This window comes from Canis lupus, chromosome 3 (assembly GCF_048164855.1).
Source record: "Canis lupus baileyi chromosome 3, mCanLup2.hap1, whole genome shotgun sequence".
Lineage (NCBI taxonomy): Eukaryota > Metazoa > Chordata > Mammalia > Carnivora > Canidae > Canis > Canis lupus.
In genome coordinates this window covers 65,542,453-65,564,187 of record NC_132840.1, presented here as the reverse complement: position 1 = coordinate 65,564,187, position 21,735 = coordinate 65,542,453, and the positions used below count along the sequence as shown (strand labels likewise).

The window sequence follows — 21,735 nt, the reverse complement described above, 5'->3', positions numbered from 1 at the left end:
TGCCTCTTCTCTCCTGGTTTTCAGCAACATGACCCTTGACCTAAGATTCCTGGATTTGCAGTCACTCCCAGGAAAAAAGTTGAGGGCAGAAGAAGTGAACTGGGCCCATAGCACCTTCACATCCAAGACCATCACCCCTTAAAGTGAACCCCACCCCAAGTTCTACCTGGGTCTAGCTGTTTGGGCTAAAGAAATAGAGGGCTAAGTAGGGGTCCTAAAAAAATATGGGCTATTCCCTAAGATAGAACTCAAGGGGGCATGACATGATTCAAAGAAGAGACAGCAGGAAACACAAGTCTGGCCTGTCCAGTTTGGGTGCCCCTGGGCACAGCTCCGCTTCTCAGCCACAGAGGAAGCCAACACATCATACTCTGCACCTAACCTAGCCAGATAGCTCCAGGACAAAATACAGGACAACTCTCAAAGGTGAATTTCTCTGATTCTTATCTATACAGCTTAACAAATCACGTTTGTTCAAGCTCACTCACTTACAAACTTTGGCTGGCATCCAATACCACTAGTGTGAGACCATGAGTCCCCTGGATCTCATTACATCTGTGGTCTGTGGTCTTCTATGGCCAACAATTAGCTCCAGGATACAATACAAGCTGCCATTTCCATTCTGGTCATGGTTGCCATGGGGATCACTTCGTGCTTCTTTGTGGGAACCAAATGTAATGCTTTTGCTAATGGCCCATAGTCTTGACTCTTGGGAGACCAGAAGCATTAAGCAATCAGAGCACTTGTATTTTAAGTTCCTCTCCTGCCTTAGGACCTTAAGTATTGATGAAGAGGGGCCTGAGGACACAGGAAAGGAGTGTGTAGCATTCCATTAGAAAAGAGGTTTCTACTGGTCATTTCCTTTGTCAGTAGGGTTTAGATGTTTTTATAAATTTAAGAAAAATAGGAGGCACTATAGTTATGCAGTGGGGGAGCAAAACACCTGGGTTCTATCCTTGACCCATCTATCAACTCTCTGAACTGAGACAATCCACTAAACCTCTTTGGGCCTGTTTCCTCATCTGTAAACTGAAGAGTTTGACAAAATTTTTTTCAAAGTTCTCTTAGTTGGTATTTTGATCATTTGTTCTGCTCTCAACTTACAAAATAACTTCCCCCCCTACATGGAAATGGTTAAGAATGGTCAGCTGAAAAGATTTTTTTTTTAAATAGTCAGGTTGAAAGTAAGACACATTTCAGGTCAAAGGGCCAGAAGTTAGAGGAACCCAGAAGCCAAAGGTTAGGGCAGAGTTGGGAGTCTGAGGTCAGGCAAGCTGTCAAGCCTCAGGGAGTCCAGGTATATCCAGGTATTCAGCCGCCAAGCATGTGAGCACCGGAAGATCCAAAGGAAGGAATCATATATGAGCAACATGGATTTCCAAGTCAAAATCATGGTCAAAAGCCAGTGGAAGGCTGGAAATGTAAGAGAAATCAGACCATGCATGTCATGATCTTGGGGTCCTGAGATGGAGCCTAACTTCAAGCCTCAGCAGGGAATCTGCTTCTCCCTCTGCCCCTCCCCCAACTCATGGGGGGGGGGGTGTGCGCGCACACACACACACACACACACTCTTTCAAATAAATATATAAAATCTTTCAAAAAGAAAAAACCTATGGGATCAAATAAACAAGTAGTGTGTGGCTGAGATGCAGTCATCCTGAGGTTCATTTTACATGACATTTTTTGCTGCCACTGAGGTCCTTTTCAGAGCCCCTGGGCTGAACCTCTGTAGTGTGCCCGCTCATCTCTCTACATCCTGCACTTAACATGGAGCTCTATTTTCTCAGAGCTTAGGCCTTGGAGATGAGAGCTTATTATCCCAACAAATATTTACTGAGAGCCTACTGTGGGCCAAATACCATCCTGGGAACTTAATATAAAGGCATATTTATTGCTACCTAAAAATCCAGATCTTTTGTGACTAATCTTCTGATCCTATCTGAGTTCCTTGTTGTTATTCAACCTGAGGCACTATATATAGACTCCTAAGGAATATTTCCCCAGGCCTCGGTCCCTCCAAGTATGATGGAAAAAGAATTGGGTTCTTATCCTATCTCTGCTGCTAACCTGCTTTGGGCTAAGGCTAAGTCACAAAATCATTCAAGCTCCTAGCTTCTGTTTCTGCCATGTGGACTTAATCCTTCCTCCTCTGTCTCTTTCACAAGATGCTGGGAGGAGACAATGAACAAATACCTGTGAAATCACTTCGAAATACAGTCTCATTGGTGACAAGCCAGCACTCAGCAAAGATGGGGGTTTCATCAGAAGCAGGCCTTCTGATTCAGCCTGGCTTCCTTAGCCATTTCTGTGTCAATCAGCTGTCATTCCTCCTTCTTCTCAAACCATGCAAATTTTAAAAGCCTGCACAAGCTCATCTGGAATTCACATACCCAAGCTTCAAATAGACAAGGACAATCCGAAATTGAAAATTCAGGAAGATGTCAGGTGGTACTGCTCTCTGTGAAAAATGAGCATTGTAGACGCAGCCTCACTTCTCCCAAAGATGCCTGATGTTTGTGGATGATTTGTAATGCTTTTACTGAAAAGCCCTCATCCCCATGAACACATTTTGAAGACAGAAATCAATCTTACACTGTAACAGGGAGAGAAAATCTGTTAGCAAAAAAAATGAAGTGGAAAAAAAGCACCTAATTCTGGAATCCTTTCTACTAAATAAATGGATTTCAGAGAAGTAAGCCCACATCCATATTTTCCCTGCACTCTTGCATTTGCTAAGCAGCTTCAAGAGGTAAGATTAAAGAGAGAGACTGTATAGCCAGCCCCACCAGCATTTCCATCTCAGCAATTTAGGCTGGATGCCATCAGAGAGACAATCCCCTTTGTCATCTCACCTCGGGGACCTACTCACCCCATCCTTGGCATTTTGTACTAGGTCAGCGTTTGCCTGCACTGCGAGGCATTGAGCATTACTACAAGGACAGGCTAGACCATACCCTTGGGGCATTTGTGATCTTTAAAATAAGGCAATAACACACAGAGGTTTAATTTAACCCCCAAACCCAGATGAATTCTACTTAGACCATCAGACTCTAGAGAACAATAATAAAGGAGAATAAGAACAACAAGGCATACCGGAACCCAGAGCTGAAAAATCATCACAGAACACATTGCAGTGAGAATCCAACCAGGTCTGGGGGAGATGTAAGTTATCAAATAAGGCAGAAATCAGGAAGGGGTACTAGATAAAGCTAGCAGAGTGGTGGGAAAGAGACTAAAGGCATGGGGTCAGAGGAAGGGTTAGAAAGACATTTCCATGAAGAAGAGTCCTAAGTTGGTATCACTAGAGCACACTTACACACTAAAAATCCCCTTTACTTGCTCAGAAGCCCACAGTCGCTTATAGCATTCCATTATCTGGAGGGTTTAGAAGAATTGCAAAAGCTTCCTAAAGAACAGGTCTCACTCTGAAAAGAGGGAAGAGTTAGTGCCATATTATTCCCACACCCCATACCCCAGCCCACTGCAGAGGGATCACGTGGGCAAATAAGCAGCACTCTTCCCCCAGTGCCCTTCTGGCTCTTGGTATGTGTTAGGAGCTTCTCTCCTGAGAAAAATCAGTCCATGGGAGGAAAAAAAGATTATGTGAGAGCTCACAGTGGATCAGTAATTCAGTAAAAAGCCAGAGAGCTGTTGGCTGGGAAAGGCAAGAAGAAAGTACACTCAGCACTTAGAGGATGCAGTCCTTGAGAGGGAGCCTGGCCCTGGGGAGTTGCCTGAGCCTATGCTTCATGTCCCAGGAAGGAAAGGTGCTGAGATTTGGGACTGCCTCAAAATTCTGTCATGAAAATGAGAGGCAGCTGTGGTTGGATGTGAAGAAGGAGCATGTTTAAGAAATGTGTAACGACTTCAGGGAACTCAGAAACACTGTGTAGCCATATGAGAACATCCTGGAGCACCATAGACAAGCACATCAAACTCAAAATGCATGAAGATGCCCAAAACATAACGAACTTGAATCTAAGACAAAAAATATTGTTAGAACATCATCCTGGCCCCTTTAAATTCTATATTCCAATTTTCCCAAGAGCTAAAGACAAGTAGAGATCAGGAAGCCAGCAAAGCATTATGAAAGGCTACTCGAAAGAATTTCAGATCCATCTCTGACATTAGTAAGTTTGCATTTTAAACTTACTCCTCCTCCTCCTCCAGTCAGCAAATATTCTTTAACCAATCCAAAAGCCAAGAATAAATCTGGGTAGAAACAAGAAGGCTGAGAAAAAGAAATATACTCCCCAGAAGCCAGCTGGGGAAGACACTGAACTCAGTCAGAATTGTGATAATGTCATCTCTGGAGAGACAAAATCCCAAAGGCCTCAGAGTAGAGGGTAACCATGAAAATGCAGGTTTGGACTTCTGCATAATGTCAATGACAAAAGGCAATCACTCCTGACCCCAGTCCAAAGCCTGTCAGTTCTTAGGCTCAAATGTGGCAGTTTAAGGTGAAGTTGCCTAGAAAACAGAATGTGGGCTTTGAACCTTGTTCCAAACACCAGTTCCACTTGTGGGTAATGTGCTTCCTTCTCAGAGTCTGTTCCCTTCCTTTGCTGCCCATGCTCACGCCCTACTTGAAGGGCTAGAATGGTGAACCAGTGAGATAAATATGTGTAAGTCCCTTAGCACAGTGTTCAGCACATGTTAGTTCTCTCTCACACTTCTAAAACCAGTGTTTGGGACTATATACAAGAAAGTCAGATAAAGTTGTTGATACTTAGTAGAAAGAGTATTGGGCTATAATTAGAGACCTGGTTCTTATACTCACTCACTCTGTGACTTTAGACAAATCACTGCACTTGCTGATGCATCAGCTTCATCACATGCAAAATGAACTAGATAATCTGGATCAAACAGAACTCCCTTGTATCATACTCAAAGGCAGTTGGGGTCAGGGGTGGGAAGGCAGGATGGAGAACAAGTTAAATGGGACAATTCTCCTCCCCTGAAATCATGGCTGCAAGTTTCCAATGGCAGAGCCTCCTACCCAACCAGGATGGACTTGAAACTGTTGAGCCACTGTGACCCTAGCTGGCTAACCCAGGTCAGGTTCCCCATCTGCAATCGATGGGCAGGGTAGAAATAGAGGAATGGAAGGTGAAAAGTGGCATTCAGTTTCAGAGGTATCCTGGCCTAGCTCCCCCCTCACCCACACACACATACTTCTGTGCCCCTCCTGTCTGGACAGGGATCCATGGCCCCTGTTGCTACTGTTATATTACTATTAAACCCTGTCTAATGTAGCAGCATCTCATTTAGAGTCAATGGAAGTTTCATGAGCAACTCGGGTGGAGATGGGTACCTGGGGCCAACTGGAGTGAAGGTGTCACAGCCTGTTCTTCAAACTGCCTGAGCCTAAAGAAAGAACTCCTACAAAGAAAACACATTTAATGTCATGCCATAAAATTTGAGAGAAGTGACTCTCTCTTGCACCTTATACCTCTCCATACATAAATGCTCACAAACACCCACCAACTAAACAACAAAAATATCACACTGGGACTATTTCAGAATACCATCTGAAAAGTAATAAAGTTATCTTTTAAAATACTCTACAAAAGAACAATTCTTATCAGTCACCGTTGAGGACTCTCTGCCTCTCTGAAACACGTCCAGGCCTTGTAACATCCAGAAGCTTCTAGAAGACAGAAACGAGGTTAGCCCATGTCATTCATGCTGCATGGATACAGCTGCCTCCACCTTCACCATCCTTCACACCCAATCTACCTTTGCCATGCTTCTGCCTGGCCAATTCTTTTTCACCTCTAGATCTCAGTATAAACATTCCCTTCTCCAGGAAGTCCTTCGGGACTCCCCACAGTTGGCTTCCATACCCTTTCTCTGTGCAACTGCACCTACCTTATTAGCATTAGCTGGCTCTACTGTGCTTATATGTTGACTAGAGTGTCTCTCCACTACACTTTGGGTTCCTTGAAGACAGAGAGAGACTACATCTCTAGCTCTTAACACAGTGCTGGCATATACAAGTGCTCAATAAGTATTTGTTGAATGAGTGAATGAATCTGAGTCAGATTAATAGTTGTAATAAAAAACTACTCAGGTCTACCTCAGTAGACTAACCAATAAACCTGGTAAAAGGAAAGCATAAGTCCCTAAGTGTGAAAACTAGGTGCTCTCCCTAGAGTTCACCTAGGATTAGGTTACATCACTGAGCCAGGGATTGGTGCTACTGAATGTACAATGTCAGAGGGCCTTACTACAAGCCCAACCAGCTGCTTCTTCTAAGAAAAGAGAAACAGGCAACCGCTTATAGAGGACCTACATGCATCTCCTTTAAGCCAAATAAAACCTAACAAGGAAAGTAATACAGTCATCTTACACATAAGGAAGCCAATGTTTATAGAAGCAAATAATGCATCCAGTAAACAGCAAAGTTGGACCTGCTGATGCTAGAATCAATACTTTATTCACTCTGCCTCATTGCTTCTCACCTTCGATAGGCTTGGATGTTTATTTTCACATTCTTATTAGCAACACACTAGCTGGGAAGCTGGACACCCTTGAAGTTGTGGCAGCTGACATGAAGTGATGGCACTGAATCAATGCGCAGATGAACAGGCATTCAGACCCATTATCTATGGCTGGCAAAGGGCTCATGTTGCCAAAGATCTTGTCTTTGAAAACAGCTTTGGAGAAAAGAATCAGAGAAGGGAACACAGAAGAGAAAGAAAAGCAGAAATGTGTCAAGAAAAGCCCCTCTAGATTGATGACTGATGAAACAAAATTATATAAAAACATCACAGTGCACACCCAACCATTCACACAAAAAATGTATTCCAAAAAACAAGGTGATCATTAACTGTCATTATCAACAGGGACATTACTCATAGCTACAGGGCTCCACCCAACTATCAGCATACAGTCTCCTGCCTCCAAAGACAAAGGTACTAGGAGTCAAGAGAAAAGCTTAGAGAAAATGAAAATGCATCCAATTCCCAGTCAAATGAAAATGCCATGGGCCCAAGGCCAAAGTATATTCTTGGCCTGATGGTGTTCACCACCCTAAATTTAGCCAACTGGTGAGCTTTTTAAAGAAGCATCTTACTCAACCTTTTGCAAGCCAGAAATTTACCTCCTATTGCACAGCTTGCTTCTCCCCTGAAGCTGGAACACACTGTCCTTGGCTTTGTCACCCGTATAAGAACCAATGCCAATGAAAGCTCTGCTGTTATCACCTAGCTTGGCTTGTCCAAGCAGCGCCTGGATGAGGTCCTCCAAGGGCACTGCCAAAAGGCCCCCTTTCCCCAGAAACCCAGCCCACTTCTCTCACCTTCCCCTTATCTGCTTCTCATCTTAATTCTTATCATCAGGGGTTCATTCTTTTGTGTTTATCACTCTTAGCTCCAGAAATCACCTTTTCAGATGAGAAAACTCTGGAGAGAATTTGCATGCCCATTAACAATACCAATGTCTGTGCAGCTTCTAACATTGCTTGCCTCATCTGTTCCTTACAAATACACTGTGAAGACTGAGAGGCTGTGTGGAAAGTTGAAAATCATGAAGCCCTGGAGTCTGACCTGGATTAGAAGCCTCATTCTTTCACTCAAGCAAGCTTTAGTTGCCTCGTATGAAAACAGATTGTGAGATCTACCTTAGCTTTATAAATGGAAACTAATATTACCTTCATTCACATGGTTCTTAATCTGGGGAACTTTTAGAGCCAGAAGAACCAATTGGTTAAATGCATGACTCTGGAGCAAGACAGAGAAATTGGGGATTGTGCTGCAGACAGTTTTGGAGAATGGTAACTAAAGGTGGATCAAGACACAACTAGAATGCTGTCACATCTATGAGAATCAGAGCCAGGAACCCACAGAGACTAACAGAAGAAAGTGAGACAAGAGGAAGTGATGTAGGACCATCTAGCTGACCTAAAGCAGTGACAAATGCACATTCAGTCATCTTGCAGTGGCTCCTGCTAACTAGTTTCATTGTAGCAATAGATAAATACTGATTAAGCATAGTTGTGTGCCAAAAAGATGGTCAAGAGAACAGATTAGGGGCACTTGGGGTTGCAGTAACCTCCTCACAGATATTGGTAGAGGACAGGAAAATATCCTGAAGCCAGAATTAATAAAACTAATAAAACTCAACATATAAGCAGAAATGGCCCACACTAGGGAACAGTTGGTAAAATGTTCTCCTAGAAAGGGAGAACACAGCAGATAGAAGGAGGACAAAAAATCACAAACAGACATATAAGTTTACAAATTAAAAGGACCCACTGCATGTCCAGCACAATGAAAGAAAAGTGATCCATACTCAGGCATATTTTCATGATGTCTCAGAGCACTGGGTTAAAGAGAAATAGCTTAAATAATCTTAAAGCTTCTAAAGGGAGAGGTGGGCCCAGTCTCACAACAGGTAGAGTGTACCCTCAGGCTGCGGGCACCTTGACTCCTGCAAGTGGGGCTTGTGTCTGGTTGATGATGTTTAGAGCAATGTTTTCTGCTCTCTCCCCTGCGGGGCTGCACCTCTGCAGCCCAGGCCTTGCCTGACCCAACCCAACCATGGCTTCAGCTTTGGAAGAGCTACAGAAAGATCTAAAGGAGTAAAGGTGCTGCTGGGAAAGGCCACTAGAAAAAAAGTATGCAATGCCTTAGAGCTGAAAAATCCAAGATCAGATAGAAATCAAGAACAAGATGCAGCAGAAATCACAGAAAAAAAGCAGAGCTTCTTGACAGTGAAAAGCCAGCTGCTATGGTTGCTCCCATCATAACAAGATATACAGTGAAAATTGGTAATTACAGATGAGATCAGTCAGATAAGTTGTGAAAATCTACACCACCTTAACTGGAGTTCATCAAGTCTCCACTGAGAATGTGCAGGTACATTTCACAGAGAGGTCATTTGATCTTTTGGCAAAGAACCAAAATGGGAAGAGTTACTTCATGATTGTGAGCAATCTCTTGAAACCCATCTCCACAGAAGGCAGTTCAAAAAAAGACCAAGACAGATAGAGTTCTTATCTTATGGAGTAAGAAAGCACAAAACACGTAGTGGGATTACCTGACTCAGGTTGAGAAAAAGTGCAGAGGGAAAGAAATTTCTTCCTGAGACACTGATACAGATCCCAGTTAGGGACTTATGGATGTTCTACAGAAAATTTATGAATATGGAGATGATGATATGAAGTGAACCATTAATAAAGTCTGAGAGGAATCAAAAGAGAAACAAACCAAAGAAGACCCAGAATTTTTAAAGTCATTTTGGGGACAGCCCAGGTGGCTCAGCGGTTTAGTACCACCTTCGGCCCAGGGCATAATCCTGGAGACCCGTGTTCGAGTCCCATGTCAGGCTTCCTGTATGGAGCCTGCTTCTTCCTCTGCCTGTGTCTCTGCCTCTCTCTCTCTGTCTGTGTGTCTCTCAGGAATAAATAAGTAAAATCTTTAAACAAAAATAAAGGGAACTATGATGGGGAAATATTGAGGATTCCAATGAGGAATGTTGGTGAGCTGCAAGGACAAATTTGACAGATAACTACTTACACAGCCTTCTGCTAAGGAAAGGCAATGAATTTTCTCATTTCCTACTGGAGAATTCATTAAAATAAAATATGTTTATTAAACACTTCCTCCCAAAGATGGCTTCCTTAGTAATCTGGGCATTTTGTTCAAAAAAGGATAATATTGTATTCTTGTGTGAAATGTAAAAAAGCAAAGTAGCAAAGTCTTGCTTAATGATAATGCCACATCGTGTGTATTTCTGTTCAGCTAAGAGGTACAAAAGTTCTGGTTTACCTGTAAGTTCCTGATATCAGTCCCCAACAATGTAAGAATAAGTAAAAATAAAACCCGAATTTTTACATAAAATGCAAAAAAAGAAAGAAAAGGAAAATGGAGGAATGCTTTCAAAATTCTGAGGGAAAATTATTTCCAACCAAGAATTCTATACCTAACCAAACTAAAATAAAAAGGTAGGATAAAATAAAGTCATTTTTAGGGAAGGATAGCATGAAATTGGAGGGTGAGGGGTGAGATAGTTGATGGTTTAAATATTTGAATTTTATTCTCAGAGATGGGAAGCCACCAGAGATTTCAAACCAGGGGAGAGGCAAGATCTGATTTGTGTTTAGTCTTACAGTCTATTTTAGCTGACATTAGATCTTACAGTATATTTATCTGATATTTTATTAGTCTGGATCTCTTATGCCTGCTGTTTGCATGGCTTATCATTTTCTATTCTTTTACTTTCAACCTATTTGTGTCTTTAAATCCTGGGTGTGTCTCCTGTGAACAACACATAGTGGGAGCATTTTTTTTCTATCCAGTCTGGCAACCTCCTTCTTTTGATTGGATGGTTTAATACAATCATATTCAATATTATTATTCATATGGCTGGATGGTTAATTACCATTCTCTTTTTTGTTTTCTATACATTTCATAATCCTGTTGTTCTATATTCTTCTTTTACTATCTCCTTTGACTTAAGTGGATAGCCCCTAGTGTACTATTTAAATTCCTTTAAGGATTTTGAACTATATATTTTTTAGTGATCTTCTCCATGGTTGCTCTAGGGCTTACAATATACATTTTAACTTATTAAAATCTCCTTCAAATTAACACTACTTAATTCTAGTAAGATAGTGAAATTTATCCTGTATTGCTACACTCTCTTTCCCCTTTTTGTGCTGTTATTGTTATACATACGAATGCCTATCTAGGTTGCAAACCCAACAATACACTTTTGGAATTACTGCTTTTTATAATATTGTATTTTATGTAAGCTAAGAGAAGAAATGAGAGCACAAATATACATTGGTAGGAGTTTCTTAAAATATATTAATTTTCTTATTTATCAGGTGGAGTTATTTCCATTTCTTCCTGTGGATGGGAGTACCAGCTGGTGTCATTTCCTCAAGCCAATATGGCTTCATGCCCACGCTCACTTTTGTGATGTTATTATCAAATATATTTCTATGTGTTATAGGTCCAATAATACAATTCTACAGATATTGTTTTAAAGTAGAAGGAAAAATAAAAATTTAACAATATTGTCTTTTATCATTATCTAGATTTTTAGCAGAGCTCTTTTGTTTTTCACATAGATTCAAATTACTGTCTGATGTCACTTCCTGTCAACCTAAAGAACTTCCTTTAGTATTCCGTATAAGACAGCTCTACCAACAATCAATTCTGTTTTTCTTTATCTGAGACTGTCTTTATTTCACCTTTGCTTTTGAAATACAGCTTTATTGGATATGGGATTCTTAGTAGAGAGTTTTTCTTTGTTTCTGAATATACTGTCACACTGCTTGCTAGCCCCCATTATTTCTGACGCAAAGTCAGCTGTTAATTTTATTGTGGTGAGTCATGTTTTTCTTGCCTCTTTTTTTTTTTTTTTTAGATTTTATTTATTTATTTGGGAAAGAGAGAAAAGAGAGAGAGAATTTGCAATGGTGAGGGGCAGAGGGAGAGAAAGAAGATTCACTGCTGATCAGGAAGCCCAATGCAGAGCTCCATCCCAGGACCTGACCTGAGCCGAAGGCAGACATTCAGTGGATTGAGTTGCTCAGGTGTCTCTCTCTTGTTGCTTTCAAGAGCTTCTCTGTATCTTTGGCTTTCAACATTTTGACTATGATGTTTCTGAGTATGAATCTCTTCTTGTTTATCCTGCTAAGAGTCTGTTCAACTGCTAAGATGTGGTATCAGCACTTTTTTCACTTTATCTGGAAAGTTTCCAGCCATGATTTTTTTTTTTTTTTTTAACATTTATTCTGCACCTTTCTCTCCTCTCCTTCTGGCACTACCATTACATATATGTTAATGCATTAAATGGTGTGAACCACACTTCTCTGAGACTCTGTTCATTTTTCTTTATTCTACTTACTTTCCATTCTTAGATTATGTAATCTCTATTGATCTGCTTTCAAATTCTCTGATTTTTCTTCTGCCCACTCAAATCTTTTTTTTTTCTTAAAGATTTTATTTATTTATTCACGAGAGAGACAGAGAGAGGCAGAGACATAGGCAGAAGGAGAAGCAGACTCCATGCAGGGAGCCCGATGTGGGACTCGATCTCGGGTCTCCAGGATCACACCCTGGATTGAAAGCGGCACTAAACTGCTGAGCCACCCAGGTTGCCCTGAACACTCAAATCTATCACTGAATCCCTCTAATGAATATTGCCTTTCAATTATTATACTTTTAAACTCCAGAATTTATATCCAATTCTTTTTATACTTTGTCTTTTTATACTAGTTGATGAGTCACTGTTATCATCCATCCTGCTTCTAAATCTTTAAACGTGGTTTCCTTTAGTTCTCTGAACATATGTATTATAGCTGCCTGGAAGTCTCTATTGGCTAAGTCCATCATCTGGGCTCCTTCAAAGGTATTTTCTATTGTCCACTTTATTCTTCTTCCTGTGTTTATAACACACTTTCCTGTTTCCTCATAGGCTTCATTATTTTTTGTTGAAAACTATACAGTTCGGGGACCCCTGGTGGCTCAGCGGTTGAGCGTCTGCCTTTGGCTCAGGGCGTGATCCCAGGTCCGGGGATCCAGTCCCACATCAGGCTCCCTGTGAGGAGCCTGCTTCTCCCTCTGCCTGTGTCTCTGCCTCTCTCTGTGTCTCTCATGAATAAATAAATAAAATCTTTAAAAAAAAAAAGAAAAGAAAACTATACAGTTTAAATAATATAATGTAGAAACTCAACACTGATCCTTCCCCCTCTTTGGGAAGCATTTTGGAACTAAATTTGCTTCATTTGTTTTTTTTGTGTGTGTATGTTTTGTGTTTTTTTCCTCCTACTCCTACTCCTAGGGATTACATCTGGGGCTGTATGAACCACTTTTTGATCAAAGATTGTGTATAAGCCCCCTTAGGAACTTAGATATACATGTACACTTACCGTGAGATCTATGTGTGGCTCAAAAACTGTTTCTGTAGTCTAAAGCTTTGTTCCAGGGCCACTAGCTCAGTTTTCCTCACCATTCACTCCTGAGAGGGCACACCTTGTGTATGCACACAGTCTTCCAGATCACTGGGGAAGAGTGTGATTTTTTGTTAAAGCTTGGCTTCTTAGGAGTCATCTCTGGATCAGAGTGGCTTATTGTTTAGTCAGTGTTTGGCCAGAGGTTATACTTACTTCCCTTAAGGCAGTAAGGCTTCCATATTTTTCTGATGGATCTGTGCATTGGTGTTGGGGAATATCACCAAAAAGACATGACCATTGACTGACCAGTGAGCTGGACCCAGGCACTTGGAGGCTCCTCACCCTTTCCCCTTGTCCTTGGGATGTGAGTTCCACTTGTCTTTCTCACTTCCATAGGCTGCTCCAAAGATATAGCCCTAAGATGATGATATGGTGCTGAGGACACCTACACGGTATATGTGACTGAGCCCAGTTAGGGCCCCTGTATAAATTTTTAAATTTTGGAGGGCAGGTGTTGGGATCCACTCATGTTGCTGTTGCCCCAAACAGGCCTCATATATAAGTTCCCTTATTTATGCCACCTACCAACCTGGAGAAGGAGGAGCCTTCTTTCTTTGATTTCTCCCTGCCCTGCCTGTTTGGGAGCTGGTTTTAGATTATACCTAGGAAGCTCCCAAGAGAGCTGCGAACCAAAAGTGGCTTAATTCATGCTTTAATGCTTGCGCCACATTCTGCTTTTATTGCTCCTGAGTGGGTACAAGTACATATGCAGAGCCTTCTAGATCCTTAGACGTCAGAGTGAAGGCTCTTCTCAGTAATTTCTCTACTACTAGTATCATAGAACTACTAGCCTTCTTCATTGCACACCACCCAGGTTATCTGTTGTTTCCAACAAAACCCTAGGCATGAATTTCTCCATTTTCTGTTCCAAATAAATTCAGTCCTCTGAGGCAGAGTTGTGGGGTTCTCTGTCCTCTTTTCCTGGGAAGAATTTCTGTACCACCCCACTAGAGGTGGGGGCAGCAACAGCCCTTGCCATGCAAATGGTAGCTAGAAGGCAGTACCAATCTTGCCAGGTGCACCTGCCTGGAATAGTGCTTTGGTGACACAGTCTGGGAGTGTGGAGGCCAAGCAAGAGACACTGGCCCACCCCTACGGAAACAAAACAGTAGCCCTAGAAGTTGGGAGTAGGAAAAAAAAAAAACTCTTTGTGGCTGCACGTAGTGTGTCTGTTAGAGCTTTGGTCACATGGAGTTGGGGGAAGAAAAGATGGGCATAGGTGCTGGTCCAAATGCCACAGACTCGTTGTTTTGAGATTTGGTAGATTTTCTCAAATAAATGTTTCTCCATTTGTTGTATGTTCTAAGGACAGTTTCCAGAAGGTTTTAATAGTTTTGATGTACTTTCATTAAAGTATTGTTTTGCTATACAAAGAATCTGCCAATCTCCTCATACCACATTCCATAAGTTGCAACCCTGACTTATATTTTAAAAACAGCCTTGTTCCCTGCTGTGTGGAAAATGGAACAGAGCAGAAGCAGTAAGCTCTGTATTAAAAATATCCATCATTATTTTTTATACGTGCAATGCCTTTAATACAGCCTGATGCACAGTAGTGCTCACAAATGTTAGCTTTCTTTCTGGATCCTTTTCAAGGTGGATTGTCCCCCAACAAATGGGCCCCAAATGCTCTGAGATGCCCCCTCAAGAAAACTGTTCTTACTTGCCAACTTCAAAATTTCAACCAAGATTTTCCAATCTCAGGATAACCACACTACCAGCCTTCCTCAAACTAGCCTACTCCTCGTGTTAAGAGGCTTCTGAACTTCCTGACCAGGTCTGGACCCGGATTCCCATCTTCCTTACCATCTCACGATTTCCTGTCTTTGCTTCAAAATTCTCAGTTTTAATACTCATCCTGCTTCCGTAAAGACTTGCCAGTTTCAACTGAGGTGTTTTTGTCTCCCCATCTACAATCTCCTCCTGTATTTGTTACTAGCCCCTAAAAGCCTCACTTGCCCAGACCACCTGGTCCCCACCCCCTGATACAGTCTACTCCATCCAGCTACTCTAGCCTCTCATTGGCTCTGTTCTTCTCTTCTGGTTTCTACATATGTCAGATCTTGCCCTGTACCCTAGTTTTGCTTGTAGTTGCTCCTGACACACACACCTGAGTTTATTCATTATTTACGCCTATCTTCCAGGTCCCCTACCTTTTTTTGGCTCAGGGATTTTTTTTTTTCAATCTTTTGAATAGAGACAACATATAATGGTATATTACTTTTGGATATACAACACAGGGGTTCAGTACTCTATATGTTATGCTGTGCTCACCAGAAATGTAGCTACCACCTATACTTATCACCCTACTTGTTATTATAATATATCTTGACTATAATATATATTCCTTATGTTATACCTCTTATTCCCATAACTGGTTCATTCCATAAGTGAAAAACTGCATCCTCCACACCTTGTCACCCATTTTACCCAATTCCCCATTCTCCTCTGGTAACCATCACTTTGTTCTTTGTATTTTGGGATCTGATTTTACTTTTTATGTATTCATTTGTTTAAGTTTTTTTAGATTCCACATAGGAGTGAAATCATACTCTATTTTGCTTTCTCAGTCTGACTCATTTCATTTATCATATTAGCTGCTAGGTTGGCTCAGGGTCTTTTTAACGGTCCCTCAGGATCAAGCATTCTCCCAATCCAACTCTAGACTTCTCAGTTGGTTCCAGCTACCAGTTCCTCACACTCACCCCAAATCACTACTCTCCTGTTATCTTGTGCTGTTTCTCTGATCTCTTTGCCCTGTTTGTCTTGTTGCCTACTTTCCAAAGCCAAAAATGTACTTCTATATCTCTGTCTGAACCAGAAGTGACTGACTTGCACTTACTTTACATGTTGTGCCTAGCATTAAGTACAGCATATAGAATAATCCAAAACAAAGAGCTCTTTAGTAGATCAGTGGTTTTAAAATAAAAGTATCTGAAAAAGCACTGAATCAGACTACAACAGAGGGAACTACTATCTAAAAGAGTGAAAGATCCATGAGGGCAAAAATTTGATTTTATCCCCAGCACCTAAAACAGCACTTGACATGTAATGTTCTCAATAAATATTTGTAGAACAAATTAGTGAATAAAAAGTTCAAGAGAATTCAGCTAACCACAATGATTAGAAACATTTTTGCATTTATGCCCCAATTTGCCAAAACTCCCTCATATGCTAATTACATCCATATGGTGTCAGAGATTACTTCTAAAGGCATCATCTCTGTGATCCCAGCATTTTACAATGCGCATTCATGTATTCTTTCTTTAGTATTCATGTATTCTAACTCCCATCTTAAAGATTTTTTTTTCTGCTTCATATTCTACTCATATCTTTAATATTTTAAAATTTTGTTTGGCATGCTGGATAAAACTACTCCAATCCTGATTGTAGGTTCCCCATGAAACCATCATGACTTTGTCTGTCTGTTGAACTTAAAGGCAAGATGGGAGGAGTTCTGAGGGGGCCATGCTCCTTTGTAAATGTGTTGTAGGTGAGAGGGTGGCTTGGGTGTTGGTCAGATCTGAGTTTTTATGTAAAGTATTTATCTGACTCTAATTAGTAGCTCTAATGGCACAGATGCCATTAATGTTTAAGATTTTATTTATTCATGAGAGACACAATGAGGCAGAGACATAGAGGGAAAAGCAGGCTCCACACTGGGAACCCAATGCGGGACATGATCCCAGGACTCTGCCAAAGGCAGATGCCCAACTACTGAGACACCAATGCGTCCCCACATGCCACTAATTTTATATACACTTTCCCTACAGCATGAACACCTGTGTCAAGTTGCCTGTTTCTCCTGATGCGGGCAGGAATCTGCCTGGTATTTCTCTGAATCTGTGATAGTAGCTCTAATGGCACAGATGCCATTAATGTTTAAGATTTTATTTATTCATGAGAGACACAATGAGGCAGAGACATAGAGGGAAAAGCAGGCTCCACACTGGGAACCCAATGCGGGACATGATCCCAGGACTCTGCCAAAGGCAGATGCCCAACTACTGAGACACCAATGCGTCCCCACATGCCACTAATTTTATATACACTTTCCCTACAGCATGAACACCTGTGTCAAGTTGCCTGTTTCTCCTGATGCGGGCAGGAATCTGCCTGGTATTTCTCTGAATCTGTGATGCTTTTGATCATTTTCCACCCAAGCATAGAGCTTAAAGAAGTGTAGAAAGCCTTAGAAAATGGCAGAGATGATGACTCCCTGTGTAAACACCACTAGAGAGAAAGGTAATAAATTGTAGCTACTTTCACTTGTTTTTAATTTCTGACCACTAGTGTAAGTAACTTCCATTTGCTTCCCCAAAGATTCACAAAAATTGATTTATTTTAGCCTCGTCTGGTGGGAGACCAGAGTACATCTCTTTAATAGGTCATATTATCATAATTTAAATTAATGTTCTTCCATGGGTTTTAATATGACCATTTTTTATCCCTTATGATCTTTGCAGTAACTTTTAAAAAGGCTAAGATTTAGGATTTAGGAATCCCTGAGGAAAAGAGGCGCTAAGTTTGATTAATTTTGTGTCATGGTTTTGGGTATCTGACATTCTTCAATTTTATTTTAACTAAGAAAGGCACCAAGATTACAGATGCTACCACCACTCATCAGACACGCTCGGTCTTGAAATCTCTTCAGGGCTTTTGGAAAACTTTCCTTTATAAAAGTAATTAAATGAAGAGGACAACAATAATAATAAGCAGTTTCCACCAATAATACTTTTCATCACCACTGTATGCCCAAACAGCTAAGACATTACAGCAGTATAAGTGACTCCACACACAAGCACAGGGAAAGGGGGTACCCTGACAACCCACCTGCCACCTCCCATAGCCTTCCCCAATATGTCTCTAACTTGCATCCATATTTTATAGCTATGAATAGACTTAACTCTGTTTAAATGTGCCTTGTGTGCTATGAATTGAAGGGTATCAGTGGTGGCCCTCCTATTTAGCTTGAATTGCATAGATCAAAACAGCTGTATAGATCAAAAGAGTTGCAAAAGAAATGAATAGATCAAAAGACCTAGGAGATCTCATAACACAATCTTCTTCCGAGATTTGTATCCACTATATAATTCCCCAACATTAAAGGGACTTCTGTACCATACTCCTCCAATCAAACACATCAAATTCATTAAGGGCATTAATTTAACAAAAAGCTAAAACAATAACAAATCAGAATGGATGCCCAAAGGCCACAGTTAAAAGGCATATTACTAGAGAACAGAGCCCTTGGAATTTATGTAATTACCAGGATGACCTGAGCTAGGAACCTCTGAGTCTTCACTGAAGCTCACATGTTAACTACCATGATTAGGGAAATGAGTCTGGCTTGGGTCCAGCCCCAGACAGGAAATAGAAATGAAGTAGAAATCCCCAGAAGTACAGGAGGTTTATACTGAGGTGGCAGGGGGGCAGAGTTGCTGAAGCCAGTGCATAACTCCATGTTTAGGCAGGCCGCTCCTGACTGGCAGGAAACAAGATGGTGTCTAAGCGAAGATAACAAGAATAGGAAAGGAGCCACCAAGCCAGATGGCAGCGATCTATGCCAGGCAGTCTGCAGCTCGAGGATAGGTATCTGAGACAAAAGGGATTTCGTTCACAATCAAATTCCCACCTAATTTTATTGAGATGCTTAAGGAACCTGCCCTTTGAAAACTCTTCTACTCACTTTGTATTCCTTTTATCTTTTTAGGTTCCACAGACCCATCAGTCTCAAATATCCCTCAATATTCTATGCCAGCTCTCCACTGAATAAACTGCAATTCCCTAAATCTAATATCTGAGACGAGGCGCAGGCAGGCTTTTGAGGGAGTGTTCTAATATACAACCCCCCCCCACCCCAACTCTATTTTCTGTAATTCAAAGACAGCTAGGGAAACTAGTACAGTCTCTTCTCTCATAAGCAGGAACTACCAGTGACGCAAGCTAAATGAGCTAGCTCTAGGTGCCAGTCAAATGCTCCTTCAGTGCCTTCACAGAAATGCAGCCTCACAACAAAAATGTCCCTTTCCAGTAGTTTCCAACATGCTCAGAACATTTGCACAATGGAAGTTTTCTGCAGAGACCCCGTTTATAAAAAAGAAAAGCATAGATGCTCCAGGTGAAGTGGCCCTCAGGGACCCACCATTTCAGAGTTGGTCTCCCCCTCATCACCTGCTCTCCTGTTCCTTCCTTTGCAGCTGCTTCTGAGGCATAACTAAAACTCCAGAGCTATATAAAACAGGATATGAAAAATACTAGCTGGTGGTTAAACATACAGGCTTCAGAATTTTAAAATCTTAGTTCCAAATCCCAATTCTCTCATTTATTACCCAAGTGAATTTGAACAAATTAACCTCACCTTCTACTTCACATCTATAAAATGCAGATAATAATAGTAACCTCAAAGACTGTTTTGGAGGTTACATAAGATAGTGCATTTAAAATACTTAGCAATGCCTGCCCTATAATAAGAATTCAATAAATGCCAGATATATTATTATTAAAATGACACAACCTGTAAGAATCAAATTAGAGTCTTTTAATATTGGAGATAAGAATTGGTAATTCTTGCCCTTAAATTCTTCTAGAATATTGTTTTCCAAATTGTGTTCAGCAGAACATTATCCTCATGAAATATTTCATGAATAAAAGCCTCATGGTCAATTCTATTAGGAAAATGTGTCTAATAAAGCCTCCTAGAGATTCGCAGTGTATAATAAAGGCGAAGTGTCGGGACAGGTCAGTGAATCACATGATGAAGTTTTGCCTTACAAAGCTCACTGTTGCTGGATTGTGGAGTGAAGATGGAGAGGAAGAGGCAGGAATGATGACAGGAGCACTAGTTAGGAATCACTGCAACAATCCAGGGAGAGACTGTAGAGGCCTGAACCGGGGCAAAGAAAAGTGATCAGATTCATAAGAAAAGGAGGAGAGGGGAAGTAAGATGGAAGAGTCAAAGCTGAAACCCAGGGATATGGCCTAGGCTTTATGGTGGAATTAATAGAAACGGAACACAGAACAGGACCAGACTGGGTAAAGATGAGTTTCACTTTGCATTAATGAGTTTGAGATGCTTATTTTCCAGAAACCTTCCTTTGCAAGTGACAGAAACTAGAGTACAAAGGGAAAGAGAGGAGTGACTTAGTCTTGGACTCTGGAACAATGTTCCCTTGTCCACCTGGTGGCTGATGTCACTTTCTTTCGGCTTGACAAGAGCCCTGTACCAACCTGGTTAAGGTTTCTGATTTTAAAGAACCTTCTCGGATACGACTGTGCTGCCAGCTGCCTCGACCTGGAAAACCCACTTGTGATCCTTGCTCAAAACCACTTTACCCTGACAGAATCATTCCTATAGACAAACACCCTTGTTGGACTCTCAGCTAAGTCTGGGACCCATCTATGGCACAGGGGACTTGTGGAAGGCTCACCAAAACAAAAATGCAAAGCCTGTCAGCCTAACCATATAGCAATAACAAATGCTCTCTAGGTCTGGTGACACCCTCGGCCGAGGTAGGCCAACCTAAAAAGGTGGCCACTATAGATTTCCAAATACAGATCATGGGTGAGAGAACGCTGGTGTCTGTCTTCCCTGTGTCCACTTCTTTAAAATTCCTCCTTTTCTTGGCTGAAGTTTGGAGAAGAAAAAAATAGGGATATCCATCTCTCATGCCTCTTTCCTCCATCTTCCCAAATGCCCTGGACTGGAAGGGGTGAAGACTTCTCTAGATTCAGTATTTCTCACATTTAAGTATGCATAAGAATCACCTAGAGGGCTTGTTAAAAAATAGATTCCTGATAAAAAAGAAAAATAGATTCCTGAGCCTTATCCCTAGAGTTTCTGTTAAGTCTGAGGTAGGACCAGGGAATTTGCATTTCTAACAAGTTCCCAAGTGATGCTGATACTGCTAGTCTGTGGACCACACTCTAAGATCCAGACTGCTTTTTCCTGCACATTGAAAGAACTCCATGATCTGAATAAGGGTGCTTTCTCTCTATGTCAGAACTCTGTAACATGAATCCTGTAAGCTCAGACCTTGACGTGTCAGACTAATACAGGCTTCAGAATTTTAGTAGACTAAATTCAGTAGATCCTATATTATTCTAACATACTTGGTTTTCAAGCCTAGTTTCATACTGCTTTCTATTTTGCATGCCAGCAGCTGAAACCCTGCACATTTTTTGGATTCCTTCTGTAACATCCCTAACACACCTGAAGGCAGATGGATATCGTTAGCTGAGTGAGAAAGAAGTCATAAACTCAGAAAGGAAAAAAAATCGCATTACAATATTTTAAAAAATATACCCCATTAATATATGTTTTGCCACTGGAATTGTAGAAAAATTGTTCTCTTCGAACAATGAACTTTCTCCCTTCAATGACAGCCATGCAACCATGGTGGTGCCTCCTCTGTTGAGCTGATACAGGAAGCGCAATACTTAATTTGAGGTTCCATTTTGGTTGTTATTTAGCTGATACTTTCTAAACAATCCCCCCCACACACACACCCTTAACCTACCTTATTAATCTTCATTCCTGGATTCTTATTCTTTTGCCCATTTACAAAAATTTTAGAAAAAGATTTTTTAAGCACAAACACCACAAAAGTTCTTTTCAAAAAAGCATTCCTTTCCAGCTGTCCTGAAGTCTGGGTAGGGGAGAAATCTGTGTCCAAGCTCAGTTTTAGGGGAATGGGTAGGGCCCAAAACCCAGAGTTAGGTGGTATTGGGGATGATTAAAGGTAAGGCTCTGCCCTCAGGTGGG

General features: G+C 41.2%; 1 pseudogene; it reads left to right on the top strand.

Moving 5' to 3' along the window:
• Positions 1-8,544: 8,544 nt before the first annotated feature.
• The window catches only part of LOC140625910 (calcyclin-binding protein pseudogene), a 41,444-nt pseudogene continuing 28,253 nt past the window's right edge, over positions 8,545-21,735 (top strand).